This window comes from Gadus morhua, chromosome 15 (genome assembly GCF_902167405.1).
Source record: "Gadus morhua chromosome 15, gadMor3.0, whole genome shotgun sequence".
NCBI lineage: Eukaryota > Metazoa > Chordata > Actinopteri > Gadiformes > Gadidae > Gadus > Gadus morhua.
The window spans coordinates 11665866-11689624 of record NC_044062.1 but is presented as its reverse complement, the minus strand read 5'-3'; the positions used below and the strand labels follow the sequence as shown (position 1 = coordinate 11689624).

At 47.1% G+C, this 23759-nt stretch overlaps 1 protein-coding gene across 3 annotated transcripts in view; it reads right to left on the bottom strand.

Moving 5' to 3' along the window:
* zmiz1a (zinc finger, MIZ-type containing 1a) overlaps positions 1-18603 on the bottom strand; it is a 110726-nt gene extending 92123 nt beyond the window's left edge. For 2 of the 3 annotated variants that reach the window (XM_030378313.1, XM_030378314.1), the window contains exon 1: positions 18314-18602. The gene's annotated coding sequence lies outside the window, so the exon portion shown is untranslated. Of the gene's footprint in view, positions 1-18313 lie in introns of all 3 variants that reach the window. The other variant, XM_030378315.1, reaches the window with a different exon arrangement.
* Between the last annotated feature and the right edge of the window lie 5156 nt (positions 18604-23759).

The following is a 23759-nucleotide window of genomic DNA, read 5'->3' as shown; positions in this document are numbered from 1 at the left end:
TGACCCGGCGACAACCAGCTGTGAACTGCAGAGCCCGTCGCAACACCACCTTTTATTCCGCTCGGCGAAATAGACAAAACCCTTTATGGTTCAGACTGAAAGGGCACGGGCACTCAGCCCACGGAAATTAAAACATCATAACATTTAGCAAAACACCGGCGCATGTGTTAAACGCTGATGATGTTTTCCCGAGAACGACACCTTGCAGCCAATGCTGGCTGTGAGGGGCACAGGATTTGTGCATCAACACCCAAAACCATTTGGAGACCTTTCAGATGCTTGAAGACTCCCAAATGTGGCACAGAAGAGGGAGAGAGAGAGTCTATCAGAGGGTCACAAGTGCTGGAGAGGTGCTAAACACAAATCAATCCGTCACACATGATTTCCCATTGGCCTTGCTGGGACTGTTTATAAATAAAGAGCCATCAATTCTGAGTCATGTCGCTGACAAAAGTCAGCGCTGACGTCCCTCCTTGACCGTGGCGTTCTGACTCACAGAGGCGAGTGACGACGGCACTCGAGTAAACTTTCCGCGCTCAATCGTCAAGGCTAGCCACAGCTCCAATGAAAGAGCCATGGAGCTCAATGCCACTACTAACAGTGGAACTGTTAGCAGTGGCGGTTCTTCAACTAGTGGCTGAGACAGGGGGAGGGGAGTATAGAGGAGAGAACGAGAGAGAAGGGAGGAGTGGTAAGAAGAGGGGAGAGGAGGAGAGAAAGGAACAGTGAGGAGGAGGAGGAGGAGGAGGAGGAGGAGGAGGAGGAGGAGGAGGAGGAGGAGAATAGAAATGATGAGAGACTTAAATAAAAGTGAAGGAGAAAATAAATAAGATAAAGGTGGAGACGAGAAGAAAATCAAGGAAGGAAGTCAGGAGAAGCGGAGGGAAGTGGGTCCATGCTCTCTGGCGCCCCGGTCGGTCCATCTCTCTGCTTGGCCCGAGCAGTGACCTCATCATTGAGTCAGTGACCAGCGCCCGGGGCTGGGCTCAACGGCCCCCCATGTGGCCGTCTGTCTCCAGACCCACACACTGTGCAGCGTGAGGTGGCAAAGAGCACTCAGAGCGCCCGGACAAAGAGGTGGTCACATAACAGCAGCAGTCACCCAACCGCAAGGCGGCCATTTTTAGCACTATCGGAATTAACATGCTAAATATAAACATGTCAACAGGGGGTTCTGAAAGGGTCCGCTATCTGACATTGCTGTTGTTGACACATTAGGAAAACCGCAGGGCGCATGCAATCGGCCGCATATTTCAGACCTCAGACCACGACTGTGTCTCCTTAGTTTTAACTCCAAACAAATGCGCTCGGCACTCGAGACTCCACAGGGCTCTCTTTGTGTTTCTGCGTTTCCCAGAAGCCTCTTCTGGGAAACGCAATCCCCCTCCCGAAAAGAAAAAAAAATCACCAGCTAACCCCAGAAATATAGGGGCTTTTGTTTGCATTATGGTGTTTTTCTATTGAATTCTTTCACTATGGACCACTTCTCTGTCGCTCTGCATCTCGATTCTGCTTCTTCTTCTCCCTATGTAACCAGAATCAATAATCTCAGATTGGTAGCAGAGAGGAGACGAGATTCTCTCTCTCGCTCACTCACTCCCCCCCTCCCTCCCAATTCAATCTGAATTGTAAGTGCTTTATTGGCATGACAAAAACTAATGTCTGTACGGCAAAAGCATATTAAAACATAATAACTTAGTAAATTATAAAATGATAAAAAATTCTCTCTGCCCCCACAAATTCTTACCTCCCCTCCCCTAGCACCCGCGCGTGCGTGCGTGCGTGCGTGCGTGCGTGCGCATCTCCCACGCCCCTATAAGATTATCACATTGTTTTGTGTCATTATTATGGTTTGTGCGTGCGCGGGGTGAATTCAGGTGGTCTCGATGAGTGTGGCGCTGGAGGACAGGGGGAGGAAAGGGGAGAAGGAGAGGAGAGGAGGGCAGGAGATGAGGAGAGAAGCGAGAGGTGGTTAGATTCCCTCTAATGGCACAGAGTGGATTAGGGCTCCATCCCGCCTCCATCAGCATCACTCAGACAGAGAGAGAGAGAGGGGGGGGGGAGGAGACAGACAGAGACCCAGAGAGAGGGAGACTGTTACAGCGAGAGAGACAGAGACAGACACAGAGACAGACAAGAGACAGACAAGAGACAGACAAGAGACAGAGAGCCCGGTGCTACTTGAAAACCAGGGGGAGGAGGCAGGGGAGAGAGGGACGATGGAGGGGGAGAGGTGGAGGAAGGTAGAGCGAGGGAGAAAGAGAGAGCTGGAGAGAGGGAGAGCAGAGGGCAAGGACAGGAAGAGGAGAAACACCAGTTGGAGTGTGAGTGTGCGTCTCATTCGTATTCATAGCGGGCTGATTGTCCTCATAAACCTTTGTGAAAAAACGCCCATGCATGTGTATGTTGGTGTCCCTCTTTGTGTGTGTGCTCGTGCCTCAACCTGCGCGCGCGTGCATATGTGCATGCGTCCGTCCATGCCTGCCCGCCTTGTCATCCCTTCTTCCATACATCCCGCCGCAATTCTTCGCACATGTATCGCCGCTCTCTCTCTCTCTCTCTCTCTCTCTCTCTCTCTCTCTCTCTCTCTCTCTCTCTCTCTCTCTCTCTCTCTCTCTCTCTCTCTCTCTCTCTCTCTCTCTCTCTCTCTCTCTCTCTCTCTCTCTCTCTCTCTCTCTCTCTCTCTCTCTCTCTCTCTCTCTCTCTCTCTCCTCTCTCTCTCTCCCTCCCCCCCCTCCCCCCCCCCCCCCCCCCCCCAGGCCCCCTTCTAGTGGTTACAGAACGCAGCATTGCTGCTGGTGCTTGTGCGACGTATGGGTGTGCACATGTCATTGCCTTTTTGTGTGTATTGCATGTACGATTATGTGTGACTTGATTTATTTATTGCTTTGGCAACACCTCATGCATATGTCCTGCTAAAATAGCCACCTGATTGGAGTTGAACAGAGAGAGCATGTGTGTAAGACAGGGCCCATATCTGAAGCCATGCTGATAACTATACCTCCTACCTGCCAGGCCACCAGAGTGCATACTATGTCACGCTGAATCTGCAATAGCATTGAACACCCATTACAACCTCAACCCCACCCAGACACACACTGACTCACAGGGGGGCCTTGCAGCTACGGAAACTCCCCTAGTAGGAGTGTATCTGATGGGGGCATCATTATCACTGTTTGGCAAAGGTCAGCCAGGGTGGGTGCCCCCCCTCCTCCTCCTCCTCCTCCTCCACCTCCTCCACCACCACCACCACCACCAGCCCCCCCCCCCCCCCCCCCCCCCCCTTCCTCCTCCTCCTCCCAATGCATGCGCTTTGCGCCATTACCTCGGTGGCCATTAATCTCCATCACCAAATCTAATCACGCAGCCCTCAGACCAGGAGTCACTCGCTGTGCCGCCGCTACGGCAACGGCATCCGGAGGGGGAGGGGTTGAAGTTGAGCGATACCACCGCCACCCTGCAACACTACCACCAGATCACTTGGCCAAAAACACAGCAATGGGACAAGGGGATCATTTATTTCTTTTGTTGGAACAGCTTATGTAAATATGCCGGTGTTGACACAAGACGGGCAGCACACGCTATCCCCCTTCCCCCCCCCCCCCCCCCCCCCCCCCCCTCCCCGTGACGAAGCAATGATCGTCACTAGGAAGATAACACACAGAGTTGAAGAAAAGAAAAGAAAAAAAATGGAACACCCACCACCGCTCAAAGCCTGTTCACGAAGTATCCTGAGTCAACTTTTGAATTATGTTCGTGACCTCAAATTAATAGGACTATGTACAATTTCAGTTTTAAGTCGCACGTTTGCACACACAGAGCTGCCGGGAACCCGTCTGCAGAGTCGTTGCAACCAAAACGTCGGTGAATATACGGAGAGGGCATAAAGGTAGGAGTCACTGTGATACTAAGAAGAGGAAGAAGGTGAATAGGTGGGACGGAAACGCAGCTGTCAAGCAAAACCGCACGCAGTTGTCCGCCAATAAATCACTACTTCCGTGAACGGTTGAATTACATACCTTCTAACACTGGACAGTACAAAACACTGAATGACAACCATCTCCCTTTATTTGCTTAGTTTGATGCGGACATTTCATTTGATCCAAAGTGAATTCAGATACACGTGGCGGCCAGGGGTCAAGGATCCTGGTCAAGTAGTAGAAGATATTGGGGTTCAAAGTCGGCGCTTTTTGGCTGGGACACTCAAACCAAATAGTCCAACCACTAGATTAAAAAACAAAATTCTGGCCACTAAATATAACGCTGCCAGACACAGCAGAAGACTAACCTCATCAGGCTCTCTTTAGCTCTCCTCTCTCTGTCTGTGTGTGTGTGTGTATATATATATATCTTTCTCTCTCCCCCCTGTCTGTCTTGCTCTCCAGTTGGGCGGGGGGTCATGGGACCCCCACAGCACCTGTCAGCTCCTCTCCACAAAGCAACACTCCACCTCCGCGCGCGCGCGCGCGCGCACACACGCACACACACACACACACACACACACACACACACACACACACACACACACACACACACACACACACACACACACACACACACACACACACACACACACACACCCCCTCCCCCTTCCTTCAATCTCACCACCATTATACCCAACATGTGTGCTATGTGTGTGACTCCGGCACTCGGTCACGCAGACTGCGTGTGTAGTGAGTTGATGCACTCTATTTACCCATGTGTGTGTAAGCCAGGGTGGCATGCAGCCATCAGCCATGTACAGGACAAGACGTGCAGGCCGCGACGACAAAAATAAAAACGCACATGAGTCGCCGGTGCCAACGACGGAATAAAAACAAACCCACGCTGAAATAGAAACGGCCAACAAACTAATTCCATATCATTAATTACATATTCATTTCACTTTCTTAACCTTCCACCAGATAGGTTTCATTCCTTTGATGATGTAGTAGGCAGCAGCGGTCCGGGTGGTGTGTTGCTGGTTCTACATAAGAGCGTTTAGTCCAACTCTCCAGCTAAAGTTAACTAGACCCCACCCTGCCCCCCCGGAACATGCGTACGTACACTGTCCTGTTCCCGTCACGACCCGGGGCATCAGCTCTGCCCATCAGGTACCCCCAAAAAAGAAAACCTAATTCCTTTGACAGGAATTACCCACCCGAGATTTCCCCGATGGTGACTGAAATTCCGTGTGGCACCTAAATACGAGGGAGAGGGCGCTGAATAATAGATGGCCAAGGAGCACGAAGGGGTGGGCGGGCGGCTGGGCGGTGGGACTTTTTAAACCGCTCCTCTCCTGTTATCAATCATTCATGGGGTTTCCATCAAAACCTCCTTCAGCCCCTCGAGTGGCCAGGGCCTCTCCTCAGGGGCGGAGGGGCCACATTCTAACACGAGCCACTTCATCAAAAGGGCGGGCGCGACCCGCTCCGCCCGCTCCGCTCCTCGTCTTCCATTGCGCCACATTAGGATAATGGCGGCTCAAATTGTTTCAATTGTTCCCGGCCCGCGTGTGAAAATAGGACAGTGGTTTTTTTTTCCTCTGATGAGCGTTAATGGGAAAAAGATTGTCCGTGTCCCAAAATGAAATGGAAGAGGGGTCGAAAAATGCACAGGCAGTCCGTGTAGGTTTTGTTACTCTCGATTTATTTGTCTCTCCGGGTCTCTTTATCAGTGTCTCACTCTCTCCAAGTCTCTTTGACACCGTCTCTCTCTCTGACTCAGCGTCTCCTTCTCTATGACTCTCTCCAAGTCTCTTTATCGGTGTCTCTCTCTCTCTCTCTCTCTCTCTCTCTCTCTCTCTCTCTCTCTCTCTCTCTCTCTCTCTCTCTCTCTCTCTCTCTCTCTCTCTCTCTCTCTCTCTCTCTCTCTCTCTCTCTCTCTCTCTCTCTCTCTCTCTCTCTCTCTCTCTCTCTCTCTCTCTCTCTCTCTCTCTCTCTCTCTCTCTTCTCCCCAAGTATTTTTTATCTGTTTCTCTCTCTCCAATTCTCTTTGTGGCTGTCTCTCTCTCTGAGTCCGTCTCTCCTTCTCTCTGACTCTCTTCAAGTCTCTTTGTCGCTGTCTCTCTCTCCCCCTCTCTATGTCTCTTTATATGTATGGCACTCACTCCATAACCTTTCCAAGTCTCTCTCGGTATATCTTTCCCCTCCTTTTCTCTCTATCTGACTTTTTCCTGGTCTCTCTCGGAGGTCTTCGCTGTTGATGTCGAACAGGAAAGATGTGCTCCCCATCATGGACACTCAGGAAACAGCTGAGAGACACACGCACACGCACACGCACACACACACACACACACACACACACACACACACACCTTTGACTTCAAGGGATAAGACCAGATCCCTCCGGGCTCAGAAGCCACTCCGTGTGACATGCACTTTATTTACAAAATCACATGGCCCGAAGCTTTACCGCACACGCCAAACACACACAGTTTATTTACCATTATGTAATCTAGCAAGTAATGTCAGTTGAGATACAAGTCATTAGGGTGTTTAGGCAGGGGGTAGGGAACCTGCTAAAGATAACCTGTTGTGGATTAAACAATGAAGTTTGATTTATTGGAAGGAGGGGAAAAAAAAGGGCTTGAGTCTGAAGCACGTAGAAGGTCTTGGGTACGGTAAGGTAAGCTTGTATCTGTTCTTATACTGGCAGCACGTGCATGAGAAAAAGTGGATTTTGGTTACTTTAGTGAATTCAAAATCAAAAGGAAAGTTGTTTGTCATTTTATTTATACTTGAAAGAAACACAATGAATGTGTTCCCTCCTCTATTCAAACAGGTCCCTTTCTCCTCACATCGCCTGGAGCAACGCACAAAGCAGATTAACTGTCAACGATTTGATCAACACCGCAGGTGATAAACCTGCCACCTCAGCCGGCTTTCTACAGCCTGCGGGGTTGAGAAGAGGATGGTTTTATCAGGGACGAAGATAGGCACCTGCCTGCCAGCCAGCGGGTTGACTCGGTCCAAATCCTGCTTCTCGCAACCAACCGCTCAACACAGACAGAGAAAGAGACAGAGAGTTAGAGAAAGAGAGAACGAGAGTGATTGGGCGAGGTGGTGAAGTCCCTTCTGCCATAGCTTGTCTGTCTGTCTGTCTGCCCATGGGCGCGTGTCTGTCTGCGCGTGGGCACGTGTCTATGCGTGTGCATGCACGTGTCCGTGGGTGTGTGGTGTAGCGCTGGCTGTTGCTACTCTTCCTGACCCCAGAGCTTCCTGGGTGGGAGTGATCAGATCGGGGGATAGTGTGCGTGTGACAGATGTCTGCTCTGGCGCTCTGCTCCAGGGGGCGTGGTGGAGCTGTGGCCGTTGGCAAACACACACACACACACACACACACACACACACACACACACACGAAGACGAAGAAGAAGATGAAGAAGAAGGTTAAAGAAAAGGAGAGGAAGAAACAATAGGGAAGGGAAAAGGGACAAATAAGGAGCGGAGGAAAGAGCAGAGAGGACGACAGACGTTTAAAAGAGGGATTTAGGGCCCTATGAAATCCGCGATAACGAAAACGCGGACGGAATCACGGAATTGGACAATAAAAACGGAATCAACTGATAATTTTTTTTATTTTTTTTATTTTTTTATTAAGCAGGAAAGTATTAAAAGTAACAAAGTTACAATTTAAAACGGGCCTGTCTTAGTAAAATAACTGATTTCCAGCAGGTTCCTGTTCTTCAGCACATATAACATGCAACAGGGACAAGGCACATCAGACGTCACATTTACAATATGCAGCGGAATGCAGCGGAATTCGCCATTATTTTGGTGAAATTCAGTTTCGAGGGAAAAGGGAAACAACACAGGTGACATTAACGTCACTGAATGTTTAGCAGTCCCTCGCACAACAATGTTAAAAAAAAGTCCCCGGTCCACCACGCAAACAATAGGTCCCGCTCCGGGAAACAAGAAGCCGAAGAAGAAGTTGAAGCGCCCGTAATTCGGTTCTAACCCCAAATTCAGAGCCGAACAATATCCAAAACACTTCTATCACTCAGGTGTTTTGTAGAATATGTCAACATACTATCGATTGGAAACGCAAAGATACGTGCGATGACCACTTGAAGTCCAAAATCCATATGAAAAACAATGAACGCCGTAGCCAGGGCACGCCCCTTCAAACAACAATTTGAGTTTATAAAAAAAGAGTTTGTAAGCACTTTAATATTTATGTCATGTTTTTATTTGAAGCACTAAAAACAGTGCAATGTTGTGATGTTTTAATAAATGTAGTCTTCTATCTGATTAAATTGTATTCGTTCGCACTTATTTGACACTCGTTCTGATGATTTTAAGTGTAAAAACGGAATTAATGAAAATTAAAACGGAAAAAACGGAATTTGGAAAAAAATAAAACGGAATTTGGAAAAAAATAAAACGGATTTCATATGGCCCTAGGGATTATAAGCGTATTAAAAAAAAAGGAAAGGTTGAAATAAAATGCAGGTAACGGGAGACTGAGCTTGGCACGAGGTGGGGTGTGGTCTTCTGGTCTTGGTGATAGGTCCTGGTCGATAGACAGCAGGGGAGATCGGTATGCTATGCACGGAGGACTGTGTGATCTCCTTATTCTCGAGTTTGGATCAGAAGTCCACAGTGCCCCGGTTTGGTGGGAATTCATGTCATGTGGACGTGTTCCTATCACAGAGTGACCGAATGATGAAGTTCATACGTCCCTCCCAGACACCCCCACCCCCTGTCTGGCGAAACAAGGGACATCAAACGCCCGGACGCTCAGAGCCCAATTAGAAGGGAGTTGTTGTTGAGGGGCTGTTAACATGCTGGCAAAACACACCTTTGTGTGAGGCTCACACAGACACACAGCAACAAAGCCTCGTACCAAAACACACACAGCAGTACACTCCAGAGTCAATCGTACAGAGAGGGATAGGACTGCAACAGGAGGCTTTACATTGTCTCCATGAAGCAGGAGTCAAAATATGACTCTCCCACTCAACTTCCTCTTGCTGAAGACACACACACACACACACACACACACACACACACACACACACACACACACACACACACACACACACACACACACACACACACACACACACACACACACACACACACACACACACACACACAGAGAGAGTGAGAGAGATGGAGAGACAGAGAGATAGAAGGCTAATTATAGCAACACAGCAGGAAGGCTGGAAACAAACGTGATTATCACGATTGTTGATGCGCACACGCACACGGCTTTTAGCCTCTGTAATGATTTTGACGGCGAAAGAGTCAAACTGATTTCGAGTGACAACCAGAGAACCAGTATGAACACACAATAACCGCTCACGTGATCCCACCACTAAGACCCCCTCGTCCTACCCCCATCGTAACCCCACCACCAGCACCACCATGCCGCCCCCGCCTGTTCTTTATGAAGGTAGAGAATAGAGGCAGCTCAAAAGAGGCAGCCAACAAGCCTATTCAGTCCCCCCCCCCCCCCCCCTTGCTTAACACCAGACCCCTTCAAGTGGGGAGGGGGTGCTGGTCTCCCTCCTTTATGGCAGTTAGCTACTTAAAAGTGAAAGACAATCCACACACACACACACACACACACACACACACACACACACACACACACACACACACACACACACACACACACACACACACACACACACACACACACACACACACACACACACACACACACACACACACACACACACACACACACACACACAGAGAGAGAGAGAGAGAAGGAAGAAGTAGAACAACTTAGCGATGGCCAACCACGATGGCGGAGCAGGAGAGATAGGCTTACTTAACCTTTGTGTGAGTGTAGCACCGCTAGCCGAAAGGTTTATCAGCTCCAATGACCCACACATGCAGGGTTGAATTAGACTTAACTGCTTGTTCAGGGTTGAGAGAAAAAAAACTGGTGATTTCATTCTGCAACCTCGGATATCACTGGAGAATGACAGCGAAGGAGAATCAGAGAATGAAAGTTGATTCAATAGCAAGCAACCTTGGGATGTTATTGGAAGAAGACCAGGCTCTGTGATTGCAAGCCTGTACCAGTTACTTCTCTTGTTATTGCTTGTGTTATTATCTTGTTTTGTATGTTATGTACCGCTACCATGTGTGAGGCGCTGGCAAGCTCCTTGGCTTGATAAGACACACGTGCTTCCCCGGCCAACGGCTATTCATCTCCTGAGTGACAGCCCAATCATGATTCAGGGTTTGATCCGGCAGCCTACAATGTTGGCCGATAAAACGACTGAATATAGTATATGTTACTGGACTGGAATGGTTTGCCATCCACCTGGCACAGCCATGTTAACCTCAGCCATGGTTCCATTCAATATGCATTTCATCCTCATGTTGCTCATTTCATAAGATCGACAACCACTCATGGATATAATGATTAGTATTACCATTATGCGTTTGTAACTCAATCTCCTTGCCTTGGCATATCAATTTCATTGCACGCAATGACTCTAAAAGAAACGACCAAGTTATGCGGAACATATGACAATGGCGAACATCACTTGCTGTTGTCAAATGGTCAGCAAAATGTTTCTGTGAGGGTCATTTTAACGGCCTATTTTCTTGTCCTTTCTTGTTCGGGGGAAAAAGGTGGAAAAACACCTTGGCTGATGCTCCCAGCTTTGAAAGCGGAGCCGTCCTTTAAAAGCGCTGGGGTTTTGGCGGCAGAAGAAGAGATGTGTGGGGAGAGCTCTGCAGGAGCACGGCCCCCAGAGGCCCCCGGGCTACACACAGATTCAGTTTCTCCCTCTCTGCCTTCCAAAAACAAAGGAATTCCTGAGAAAATGAGGGCAGGAACTCACCCCAAGTCTCTCTCAGTCTCCCTCTCTCCCTCATGCACGCTGCATATGTGATTCTGCAGAAGCAACACACACACACACACACACACACACACACACACACACACACACACACACACACACACACACACACACACACACACACACACACACACACACACACACACACACACACACACACACACACACACACGCCATGGAGGGTGGAGGACCTGATTGGGGCCACGCCTCTTGCCTTGTAATACAATTACACTGATTTGATATTGAGTGAGACGAGGTCAGGGAGAAATTACAAGCTGGGTGGGGATGGGGAGGGGGGAGATACAAGAACAGACTCCTGTCATTAACAGATCCGAGTCGCCACCATCATACACACACATATCCAACATCCGACTTCCACTCCAACATCTAACTGCTGTCGTAACTGTGTCCCCCAACCCACCGCTGTCTAGTCTAATCTCTCACACACACACACACACACACACACACACACACACACACACACACACACACACACACACACACACACACACACACACACACACACACACACACACACACACACACACACACACCCCTTCTATTCTGAACCACAGTCGGAACAACTCCTCGGTAGAGTGGAGGAGGAGATGTACGATGAAAGAAGGACAGCTCTGAGCCACTGTCTCAAGAGACTGCAATCCATCCCATGAAACGTGGACACGTTATCAAATATTGGTTATCCCCTTTACTCGATTCTTGAACATTTTCAATAGATCCTAGGTGTCTACAAGCATTTGTGGCAGAGTTGATAGTTGGTAAGAAGGTGGTGGGGTCATGGTGTCATGAACAACCCAAGGTTCACACAGCAGATCCCCCCCCCCCCCCCTGTAGAAGATTGCTCCAAAATCTTTTTGTTCCTTTGCTCCAGTTATAGGGTTTTTGAATACGAACTCTCACTCTCCCAGCGTTATCTGAAATGATAACAACACGGACACCACGCTGATTTTTGCCAATAATATGTTTGCCAGATAATTAAAGAGCACGGGGAAGACAATGACAGACTTTGTTCGGAGGCTAATCCCTGGCAAGCGCCATGCAGTGTATCATGGCTGTCTCCGGAATACACACCATTAGCGCGCTCTCATTACCGATATGATAAACGACGACTTCCACCTCCTGCCGTCGCTCCACCAGCACAATGTATCGCGGTATTAGCAGGAGAATTGGTGGAAAATAAACAAGTGATGTATACACCCAACACCTCCTCTAATAGGACCGGGGAGGGTAAACAACCAGAACAGATTCTAGGTTACCTGGTGGAATGGTGGGTGGACTAATGCTGCGGCGATATTTCTGTGTTATGTATGTTTTGATAATTTGCTGCTCACATATAAAATAATGAGATTATGGAAGGAACGCAAGACATATACAAACAAAAACAAGAACGGAGAAAAAAAAAAGAAGGAAGAAAGAGTATTGATGTGCAGTAGCCATAGCTACGGTTGGGTTTACAGTGTGCTTTATCTTTATCTGCAATGCACAGCCAGGGAAACAAAACCAACCTCAGCTCTTAGAACCATGAGGAAACCACTGGCCCAACTGCTAGTTTCAGAAATAGGTGATGGAGGGGAAACTTGGCCCTCAAAACACCCACAGTACACCCACATGTTTATGGACCAATGGACAAATATGATCAGGAAAGATTACAACGGATGCTAATTTGGAGGCAGTAAACCAGGCAACCGCCCCTATTCTGACACAAAAACCACAATCTGCATCATTTACATCAAGTCAGTCACTTCAAGGCAACAAAGCCCCCATTCACAAAAGACATTATATTCTACAGACGTCCGATACGATTTGTTAACCAAACTACACTATCAAAACAGCTGCCACTTAACCTTCTGCAACATTGTCTCCTGCCATGCAAAGTAAAGTAGTTAACAGTTTATTATCATTACTTTGTCGCGATTTTATCCAGAGCGACTGTACGGTGAATCCATTCGAATACCAACTCCCCATCTTAAACGCAAGTCCCCCATTCAAACAAATGGTTTAACCAGTGTTTTAGGCCTGAATGAGCCGTCAATGAGGAGGTAGGGGTTCTGCATCTCGCTGAAGGAAGCCTGCGGACGATGCTTAAGTTGGACTGCAGACGATGTGGTTCAAACCATGAACCTATTGCCTTGTTGACCACCCTAGTCACCTCAGTATCCTGTTCCTGTCCATAATGTAGGAGATTATACAATTAACTCCTCTAATGCTTGCAGCAGACTAAATAAATGCTATGGCTTGACCTGATCCTCATTAAAACCACCTGTGTTAGTAAATCCTAGTTAATTTACGTTGTCCAGGTTCTCCATAGAGAATCTCCACAATCACTCTCCATCTCTCACACCAAGATAGAGAAATAATCCTGATTCAGGACACACATACCGTAAACCAGGGGAATAAAGCAGACCAGGCAAGAGTGTGTTTACACACACACATACATGCACCAAGGCGCTATCAACAGAGCATGTGGTTTATTATCTGTTTATTAAGATTCATTATTGGCTTTGTAAAAGGCCAAGCGTTTACTCACAATCTGCCACCAAGTCTGCCGCCTGCTTGCAAGAAATTGCAACACAGCGATTTCTTCTTAAGTCTTAGTCTAATTTCCCCTGTACTCAGAGGAGTTTCAACTTTTTTATGAGGATTTATTTGTTGCCGTTAAAAAAAAAAATGAATTAAATAAAAATCATTAGGGGGCAGGAAGTTACTAATTCAAACTCAGACAGACAGACTCTTCTATGTTGGGCAATGGGTAGGGAGCAGAAAGTATCTGGCAAGGAACTCAGGCACTATGCAAACACTGTGTCACAGAGCCTCAAAACACACGAGCCAAGTAGCCGACAGTTGGATGGGCCCAAGAGACCATTACTATTACCTCTTTAGCCATTTAGCCGACGTGTTTTATCTAAAACCAATTACATTGAACATCAGATAGATGTAATTAAGTTGGGATTGAGTTTGGGAGACCTATTGCTCAAGGATGCACACATGTTAGGGAAAGGATTACCCGGGGATCCAACTCAGTATCTTTCAGGTGGGAGTGGACCGTACTTTAAGGTCGTGGTAACCTCCCGGAGAAATATGTTACAGACAGTGCGCATTGCAAAACAGTTGGAGCTAGAAAATGTGAAATGAAATCATAAACCCACTGACCCCAGCATGAGGAGAGAGAAGAGGAATTATTAGCTGTACTTCTAAAGCTAGAGCGAGGGAGAGGAGAGAGGCGGGAAAAGCGCGACAGCACAGACAGAGAGAGACAGAGAGAGAGAGAGAGAGGCGGGAAAAACGCGACAGCACAACACACACACATACAGAGACAGTTTGTTTGAGGATGAGGACGATGAGTTTGTTTAGCTTAAACAGGATTTACAAGCCAAACAGACACACGCCAATGACACTCGTTCACAGAGACATACTATCCGTCGCTATCTCTCTCTCAACCCATCTCATTCTCAAGTTCTCCCTCTACCCCACTTTCTCCCTCTCTCTCTCTCCCTCCCTCTCTCTCTCTCTCTCTCTCTCTCTCTCTCTCTCTCACTCTCAGCAGTGTTACACACACACCCACACACACAGACACACACACACACACAGAATTTCATCAGCAGTAAAAGAACACCAAATTGGACAATTGTACATGGATGGATGAAGGAACAAGTTGGATGGATGTAAGAAGGACATGGATGGAGTGAGAGAACGAGATGGATGGCTAGGTAGATGGAACACACTGTTCCCCTCGTGGGGACTCTGGCGAGACTTGGTGTCATTTATGATTCAAACAGCCCCCGTGAACCGAGGAGGAGGGCGGGACAGGACGCAGCCATTGTGACAACTACTGCACTCATCTCTCCGAGAGCATCAAATCAAACATGCATGAGGGCCAGCCCGGAGCTCTCTTCGAGTCCCTCTCCTTCTATTGGACTATTTACGACTACATACTCATTTAGACACTTTTCCCCAAAGCAACGTCTAGCTTAAGGACGCTACAAGTTAGACCGCCGACATTGAGGAATGATGATACCATTAACTTTTTAGCCTTCGAGTCAAAGACAGCAAAGCATGCAAAAGATGCAAAGCATTTGACTTGAAGGGGTGGTTCCCTATCAAAGCTGTCACACGCTCATAGGTTAACCCCACTCCCCGCAAAAAGCCAAAAGTTAAAACTCGGGTGAAACAGGGAGAAGATGGTCGTTAGACTGTTCTTAAAAGTTAGGCTATAAGCCCTGCCATGTCGCGAGCAACAGTAAAAGACTATACACTCCAAAGTAAACATTGCTCAAGAACCTGTTAAACTGTGAAGAGGTGAACATCTTAGACCAGACCGGCTCAGTTTGAGCTCAGGCAGGGAGTGCAGAAATAAGTAGAGTTAAAGTTGACAATGGCCAATTATTTGCCTCAACTATATGGTGGGTTGGGGGGGGGAGTGGGAGTGGAAGGCAGAAATGTTGTTTATCCAAGAGCTTCATCCAAGACCTTCATCGTCCACAAATGTTACTAGATTGCTTAGAAAAAGAAACTGCACACGACGTTTGGAATTTGTTGACCGTTGTTCCGTTAATAGACAAAACTAATTGGTTACACAAAAAAACAACCGCATTGTAATTAACAATCTTGCGGCAGGTTTACGGAGTGAGACCAGAAAGAGTATAATTACAGCATATTTTATAGTTTTTCCACCCTTCTGCCTTAGACCTCGATACAGGATTATCAGTTATTATCAGAGTTAATCAGCAGTTATAACTGAACAATAAAAACAGTCACATGACTTCTTGAGATAACTGCTTTTATTTTTTTTATTTTATTTTTTATATTACACAGAGAGGGAGACGCAGAAGGAAGAGACTTCCCCAGTAGAGAGGAGGTGTAGGTGATGGCGGGGCCGACGGTGGCCGGAAGCAGCCTCAAACAGCCAGTGTCCAAGCACACAGCCCAAATAGTGCTCCACAGCACAGCAACAGTTAAGGCAGGGAAACGTCTACCGCTTGTCAAAACATTGATTAGTGTTTGCCAGGTTGTAAATGCCTAGAGGGCATTCACGGACTGTGAATGAGAGGATGTATACAGAGTGGAACGGTGGAACTTCCTTTCTTTACTTGCTAGACTGTGTGAGCACCAAAACCCGGATTTGAAAACATGTCAGATGTACTATTGAAAAAACAAATGTAGGCCTACATGTAACGAGGTGTGTATTTTTGTGTATGCCTTCTAGCCCTTATTTTAAATGAATGCGTCCCTGCCTGGCATTTTGAAAGGTGTAAATGCTTAGAATTAATGTGTTAATGCATTTCACTTTCACACCTTGTCATAAAAGAAACAGGTTATGTATATGAATATAATCTTTGAGGACTTGAAACCAATATGTTCTCCATAGAAAAAGAGATAACAGCAAAGAGGGGGGGGGGGGGGGACTGAGAAAGCGAGAGCAGACCGTCAGACACAGAGACAAAGAGCATGAGTATGTCTTTGCTTCAAACGTCAGTTGTTCCGTGCCACTCTGCTTTCCGCTGACTTCCTACAGCCGCCATAGAGCAGGGAAAAAGTGCTAAAGAAAGAGCCACCTGTCATGAAACTGATATCAGCTAGTCACACTCTATCAGTACCTAGTAAACTCTCTTCCTCCCCTCTTGTCTCACCTCTCAAATTTCTCTGTTTGATTGCTCCACAAAAATCTGTGTCTGTGCGTGACCCAGCTGCTGTGTGTTCTCTGCACCTCGCTCAGCCCCCGCGTGGCGTGTGTGTGTATGTTGGTGGAGAGCTCGCTCTGCTTTTTCCCTGGCTGAACACAGAGGGAGCAAGACACTGTGAGCCTGCTTAGTGGATCAGACACCCTCCTGTCTAGTCCCACAGGCTAGCTAGCTGGCTAGCTGGCTGGCTGACTGCAGAGGCCCCAAGAGGGACAAGAGAAGGATACAAAACTGCTTCTGAACACAGACACACACACTTTCCCACATACACACACACACACACACACACACACACACACACACACACACACACACACACACACACACACACACACACACACACACACACACACACACACACACACACACACACACACACGGGCAAGCATGCACTCTCCTTTCAAACAAATGCAGATGGTTTCTGCTCCTTATACTCTCCTCCAGGCTGTCATTCATTATGGTCACCTATTCTTAGTCAACTAGTTTTCATTACAGGCTTGTATCAAACCGATTTTGTTTGCAAAGACATAGTGAGCAAAAGTAAGCAGATCTAGGTTATATAGAAGCCTGTAGTTTTATAAATTAATCTCAATAGATTTCATTACCTGATAAAAGAAAAAGAAGGTACAACAAACTGGAAATAAAACAGCAATTGATTGCACAGCCTTATATTGATTGCAGAATATCGATTGCTCCATATTGCCCTAGGTTAACTGATATAATCAAAAGCCAGCCCTCGGCTCGGAGTCCATTATTCATCCAAATGAGGATCTGGTACCTTCTACGCCTCTCTAAAATACCTGATTTCCCTTCTTCCTTCCACTTCGATTGCTCTTCAAGTTAGCTAGAGGCTCGCCTGTAATAATGAAAGGGATTCAGTCTCCTCCTCCTCCCATCGGGAGCCCCCTCTGCTGCTCTCTGCTCTGCCCCGGCTGGCCTCGAAGGCAAACGGAGGAATTTAACTGGTTCGCTAGACCCGCCGCACTGATTTGAGGACGACCGCTGTTGCTGCTCCAGAGAGCGGTGCCGCCGATATCCAATACCTTCTTCCTGAACCTAACGCAGGTTCAATTGGGTCTTTAACTCCGCTGAACGCTGTATCTATAACACCATCAGTGTGTGGTTATCTGTGTAAACACGCGCCGTTAACAGTACAAATAGTTGCATTTAGCCCTCGCCAATCCAATAGGTGCACCACCAGCCTGCTACTGGGCTATACCGTGCCAAGTCGAAACACACGCGTTTCCTAATTGTATTACAACAGGTAGCGGATAATAATAGGCTTTATGTGGGACTCCTCTCTACAAGCTGCTCTGAGCCATGAGCTAACTGACACACATTCCCAGGTTAGCTTCAACTAAATCGCCCAGTGACTTACCGAGGATATGCAAATGGTGTTTCCATTACGCGCGAAAACGTGTTAAACGTGTAAATGTGCTTGTCATAATGCGTGTCTAGCCTATCTTCCCTGCGAGGTGTCGCTCAGTATTCATGCCTACTTTGATCATGTATAAACGGGAGACCCGCACGCCAACCCGCAACACACACAGCCCAATAACCCGGTTATTACGCTGCGTAAATTGGGCTCGTTTTGTCTTGACAGATATCAAAATCAAAACTCAGGGTCAAAATAACTTCATCAGTGCAATTAAATACTGTAGGTCAACCTATTGTTAGCAGGTCGAGTGTGTGTGTGTGTCCAGCAGCAGAGAAGGCAGCAGACCCATTCTGAACAACACACACATGAACATATTTATAACCCCCCTTTGCATCGGCACGGTGGGGATGTTGAAAGTGCGGAACTTACTTTGTGAATCAGACGTCCGGGACGGTCCGTTTTAGTTCTCCAAAACCCTCGTGTTTACGGTGCTCCTTTCCACTTCACAAAGGCGACACGAGATCCCCCAAAAAACGACGTGAGTGACTGACTGAATCAACTACCGTAGAGCACGGCAAGTTGAAGTGTCAAATTACACTAGCTATTCAGTTACCACAGAGAGCCATGCTTGGCGGTCGGTGTCAAAACGTGTCCCAGATTTCTTGAAGAGGGAGCCCAGCGACGCTGCTGTAGACCAACCCAACACGCTGTAATGGCGCAATTGACGGGTAGCCCGATCACACTGGACCGGAGTTCACATGTACGGCTTGTAGCCTATTTTTACTCACTTTAAATTGCCCCGAGCCTTATTCTCTAATAGAGCCTATTATTAGTAATAGCTGTGCACTGCGCATCCTTTCGGTATTCATCTCCAAACATAAATATTGATACAAACAAGGAATTTGTTTACATTTTTTATGCAGGCTATTTTATGAAAAAATATGACTTTCAAATAGCAACACAGAGAATGCATAGGATCTATACAACGGGACATTTGACAACACCAAAACATTTACATTATATATTTGTATTATATAATTAAAAAATCGCATAAATAAAAAGTATTGTGAAATTATTATTCCACATCGCCATATTAGTGTCGTGTGTATTGACTTAATTGCGTTCATTGCTTTCAAATATGTATTTATTGAATCAATTTCGTTGACAAAACACACACACACGTCCGCCCCGCCCTCTCTTCTTCCCCCGGGTGTGCGAGTGAGCGCAGCGGCTATCGGCTTCCGTATTTTGCTGATCACCGTTCTCAGATGGAAGCCTCAGAATAACAAAGACATGTTTGAGAGCAGTGGCTACAGCGCCTGGCTGGGCCGGGCGGTGACGTCAAGGAACAATGTCTCCCCTCCCGAAAGACACACACACAGACACACACACACACACGCACACACACGAAAGCGCGCGCACATATACGCACACACAGGCGCGCACGTGCACACGCGCGCATAGCTCTCCCCGACTAGTCAGACAAGGCTGAACTGCCCAGAGGGAGGGCAGCGCGTTTCCTAGGCTGGAACAGTGCATCAGATAGAAATCTCTCTCTCTCTCTCTCTCTCTCTCTCTCTCTCTCTCTCTCTCTCTCTCTCTCTCTCTCTCTCTCTCTCTCTCTCTCTCTCTCTCTCGCTGTTTATATATATGAATATATATTGTGTATAAATTCCTCATACATTTTAGCTTTCCACAAACAAGTACTCTACAAGGCCCTTGAAAATCCTGAAAACAAAGAAAATTTTTAATTAAATTAAATGTTGACAAGATTCATTCTGCTGTGGAATAATCATTTCCGTTCTGGGCCACGCTTTTTTTTTTTTTTTACAAAAGACTGACACCGGGCCATCTATAGCTTCCTGCCTGGAGGGCGGGAGAGACACACTAGTGCAGCGAGGGGCAGGCTGGATGGACAGGAGAACAGAGAGGGGGGGGGGGGGGGGGGGGGGGGTATCTGAAGGGGAAAAGTGGTTGGGAGGGGGTTTCAGGGTGGGTGGGTGGGCGGGGCCGGCCATCCCACCGCTGTCACGGCATCTCAAGGACATTCCAGCCCGCCGGCCAGAGAGAGCTTATAAGCACACAGGGCCGATGGAGGGACAAATGGGTCCGGTGACATCACCGGCCCGGTGACCAATGTTTTTATTTTTATATTGTTTTTATATTGTTGCACCTAGGGACTTGTCCCTTTCAAAAGGATGCTGTGTTTTCATAGTCATCGTAATAGAATGAAGGTGTGCTCCTAGGAATAAAGAAAAAAATAAACCAGAGGGAGAATAAGACGGTGATAGAAGATACAGGCAACACTCTGTGTCAGGATCGGCAGCTATCAGCGCTCCTGGTCGCTGCGGTCGTTTAATAGATGTTGGCCACATCATAATATCGTCCGTTCTGGGCCATCCATCAAGTTTTTGTTAAACGCCACCCGAGAAGCGGAGGTCACGCACAGTGTCACACATGTGAGGCTATCCGCTTCTCCCAGGAAATTCAAATCCCAGTTCATAAAAACAACGCTGGTTGTAGTCGCAGTAGCAGTGGCAACTATGACGCCAGATGGCTGAGATGATGAATGACTGAATTATAGGCCGGGAGAGAGACTCTGGCTCTGCTTGGCTCTGTGTGTATCATTTCACAGACCCTCGATTCTAGGAGCGGGGGTCAATTGATTGCAATGGATTTCAGATGGAAACAAGTGCTTTGGTTGAGGCGTGCTCCGACTCAAAGATTTAGCACGATTTGCATTGTGTGTGGAAAGCAATCGACAAAAACATGCATGCTTATCCTGTAATAGCGTACTGAATTTACTACCGCAACCAAAGCGTTTGTCCTAAGCAGGTGGGGGTTAAACACGCATCTTATTCAAGGATGAGCAAGATGCGTGCATGCTCCAGACAAGGTCCGACCCCATAACCGTTGTACTGGGAATAAAACAGCCTTAAGTCGACGCTGAATCTAAACCCAAAAACATGACTTTATTCCAAGTCATGGTTAGTCAGGTCAGATCTAACCTTCTGAATAAGGTTCTCTGGTGGGCGTTAACATTTGGAAAGGGTAGTTTAAGTGGGCGTTAGCCTCCTGCCAAGAGGCGGGGTCTACATGGGTATTAACCTTTAGCCAGAGGCGGAGTCTAAGTGGGTGTTAACCTTCTGGTGGAGTAGGGGTCTAAATGTGATTGGTCAAGTCAAGTCAAATGCGATTGGTGCTTTCCTTCACACGGTGGTATAATGCTGGGGACCTGGAGTGGGGCTGAAATCAGCTGTGCAGTGCACGCTGCGGTCAGACGGCTTTGCACAGGGCAACCCTGCTGTCTCAGGCCATTACACTCATGTGGCGGGGGGAAATAACGGCCATTAGGAATGAATGCAGAAAAATGACCATGAATGGGCTTCCCCATGCACACAGCGATTTACACAATATTGTGTCGACCGATGACACAGCAAGTGGCAAAAAATTACCTCATGATTTGAAACGGTAAAAATAAATAAAGTAATATTGTAAATTCATTTTTCATATCCTTTTTTATGGATAAAGATCATGGGTGTATATGTATGCCAATTTCTATCTTTGTCTTCCATGAAGAAACAAGAGATATGTTATTCCATTATACGTATCAATCATTCCAATCCATAATTGAAAACAAATAGGAGCGTATGCCGTTACATTTGCGCACCTGCATTGAACCAGTTCCCTACAACTTCCTTTCTGCTCTCCCCTCCTCTCCGCTCTGTTCCTTTTCTTTTAACCCGACTCGCCCCCTCTTTCTCTCCCTCCTTTCAGCCTCTCAGGCCGGGCCCCCCTGTGGTCTTTCCCGGGCTCAGCATTGGGTACCTGAGAGCCAGGCAGTGAGTAGTAGGTGCTCACCATCACAGACCCTTCCATACTGGAGAACCGTGACAGCTTACAGCTCCCCCAGGCTCTGTCGAGGGTAGTGGAGAGTAGCGAGCAGAGAAGGAACAGCAGAGAGGCCCAGGAGCGTAGTAGGAAAGAGATGTGAATGAAGAGAACAATGACGTAACACCTAATACAGATTACATTTGTCTCTGTATTGTAAGGGGGCGGTGGTCTAGGGTGTTAGCCAAAAGGTGGTGGGTTCAACCCTGAGGGCCACAGTTTAGTAGTAGGCATTCCCGAAAGATACCGGCTACTTAAGTACATGTGTCTAAATACAAATCACTGTAAATCACTTTGGATCAAAAGTGCCCATTAGGATTTGCTTAGTAGTAACAGCATTACTGCGTATGTGTGAAGCAACTACTTGTCAATGCTAAGTGGGTGTCGACAACATGAGATTCAGAGTGAGGCTTGTTTGATCTTTGAGCATGTGATTGTTCTATTTTTACCCACAGGTTCTTGCAGCAGCAATGCATGCACTAAGCCTCAAGCCCTTACCTCTCTCTCTCTCTCTCTCTCTCTCTCTCTCTCTCTCTCTCTCTCTCTCTCTCTCTCTCTCTCTCTCTCCCCCCCCCCCCACCCCCCTATTGTGCATGCATGCATGCATGCACATGTCTGAGCCTTGTTCAGGGTCTACGTTATGCAACAGAGAATCTGACCTTGGAGAGGACCAGGACCAGGGGGAGAGACAGAGAGCTGTGTGAATGGTGTGACCATGCCAAAACCTGCATGTCATCCTTGACTGCACAACTCGCCAGGCCTTATCACTATAGTCAGTAGGGTCTGTGTTCCCAAGAGACGAACAGAAAGAAGAATGCTTTAATTCGTCTTCCCAGCTGTGTGTGTGTGGGGGTGGGGGGGGGGAGGAAGGGGGGGGTGGGGGTTAGCAGCTCAAACTGTCATGTTCACATCAGGAGGTTATGATTCAGTGAATGTTTTAAAATATGAATGACTATGTTTAGTTTTGATGATTGAAACGGCTTGGTGTTATTCAAAAACAAGGATTGAAAGGGAAAACATCAGGACGTCATAAGAAAGTACCCCAGCCACATAATCGCTATCTACTGCTATTGAGTCATTTAGCAGATTCTGTTGCTCAACACTTCAGGTCATTAAGGAGGAAGAAGAGGTTAGAAGGGCACCTCATGGAAGGAAGCCTACATAGGGACATGGGGGATGGAACCCATAAGCTTTTGGACACCGTAGAAACCATTATTTCATCCAAACATGAACTACAAGCATGAGTTATTGATGGGCCGATTGTCATATCCTGTCATATCCTGTGCTATAAGTAGGGGCCATGTTATTAGAGTTCAGAAGGAAGGAAAAGGGAGCTGGGCAGACCTACCAGCTAAACTAGTGCCTATTTCTCAGGTTGACATTAATATAATAGCCCTGGTGCCCAAAACAACTTTGTATTGATTCACATAACCTTTTAAGGCGATCGATTACTGCACTCTAACTGAAAATGTTTGAGCATGGGCATGTTTTCAAGGATGGTTGGTGTAGTGGCCTGCATTAAATATTGTTTTGTGCTGCGTGAGGGGTTTCTTTGGTGATGCCTAGTTAATTCAGCGGTTTATTTTAATTTGTCATTTGAGTTGCGCTGTTTAATGTAATTACCGTGGATTATGCATTGTGATTGTTTTAAAATATCACAAAACAATGTACAAACACAGAAACGATAGGCTGTTCTTTTAATTTGATGTAAATCAGTCTTTTGCTTAACTGTGTTCACTGTTTGATAAGGAGTGAGATGTAATGAATTTGTATGCTTGAAATGCTGACTCATGCTGGGTCATTTAGTTGTCAGTGGTCTAAGTGCTTGGAAAACAGGCCGGTCATTGTTACTCATTCTCAAACGTACATTCTTCAGGCCCATCTGACCCCAAGCTCTTGTGGTAAAAAAAAAAGAAACCAACAGATTCATGAACGCAGTTGTGTGTTTGAACTGCACCCACATAGGCGTCCATATGGAGTTTTT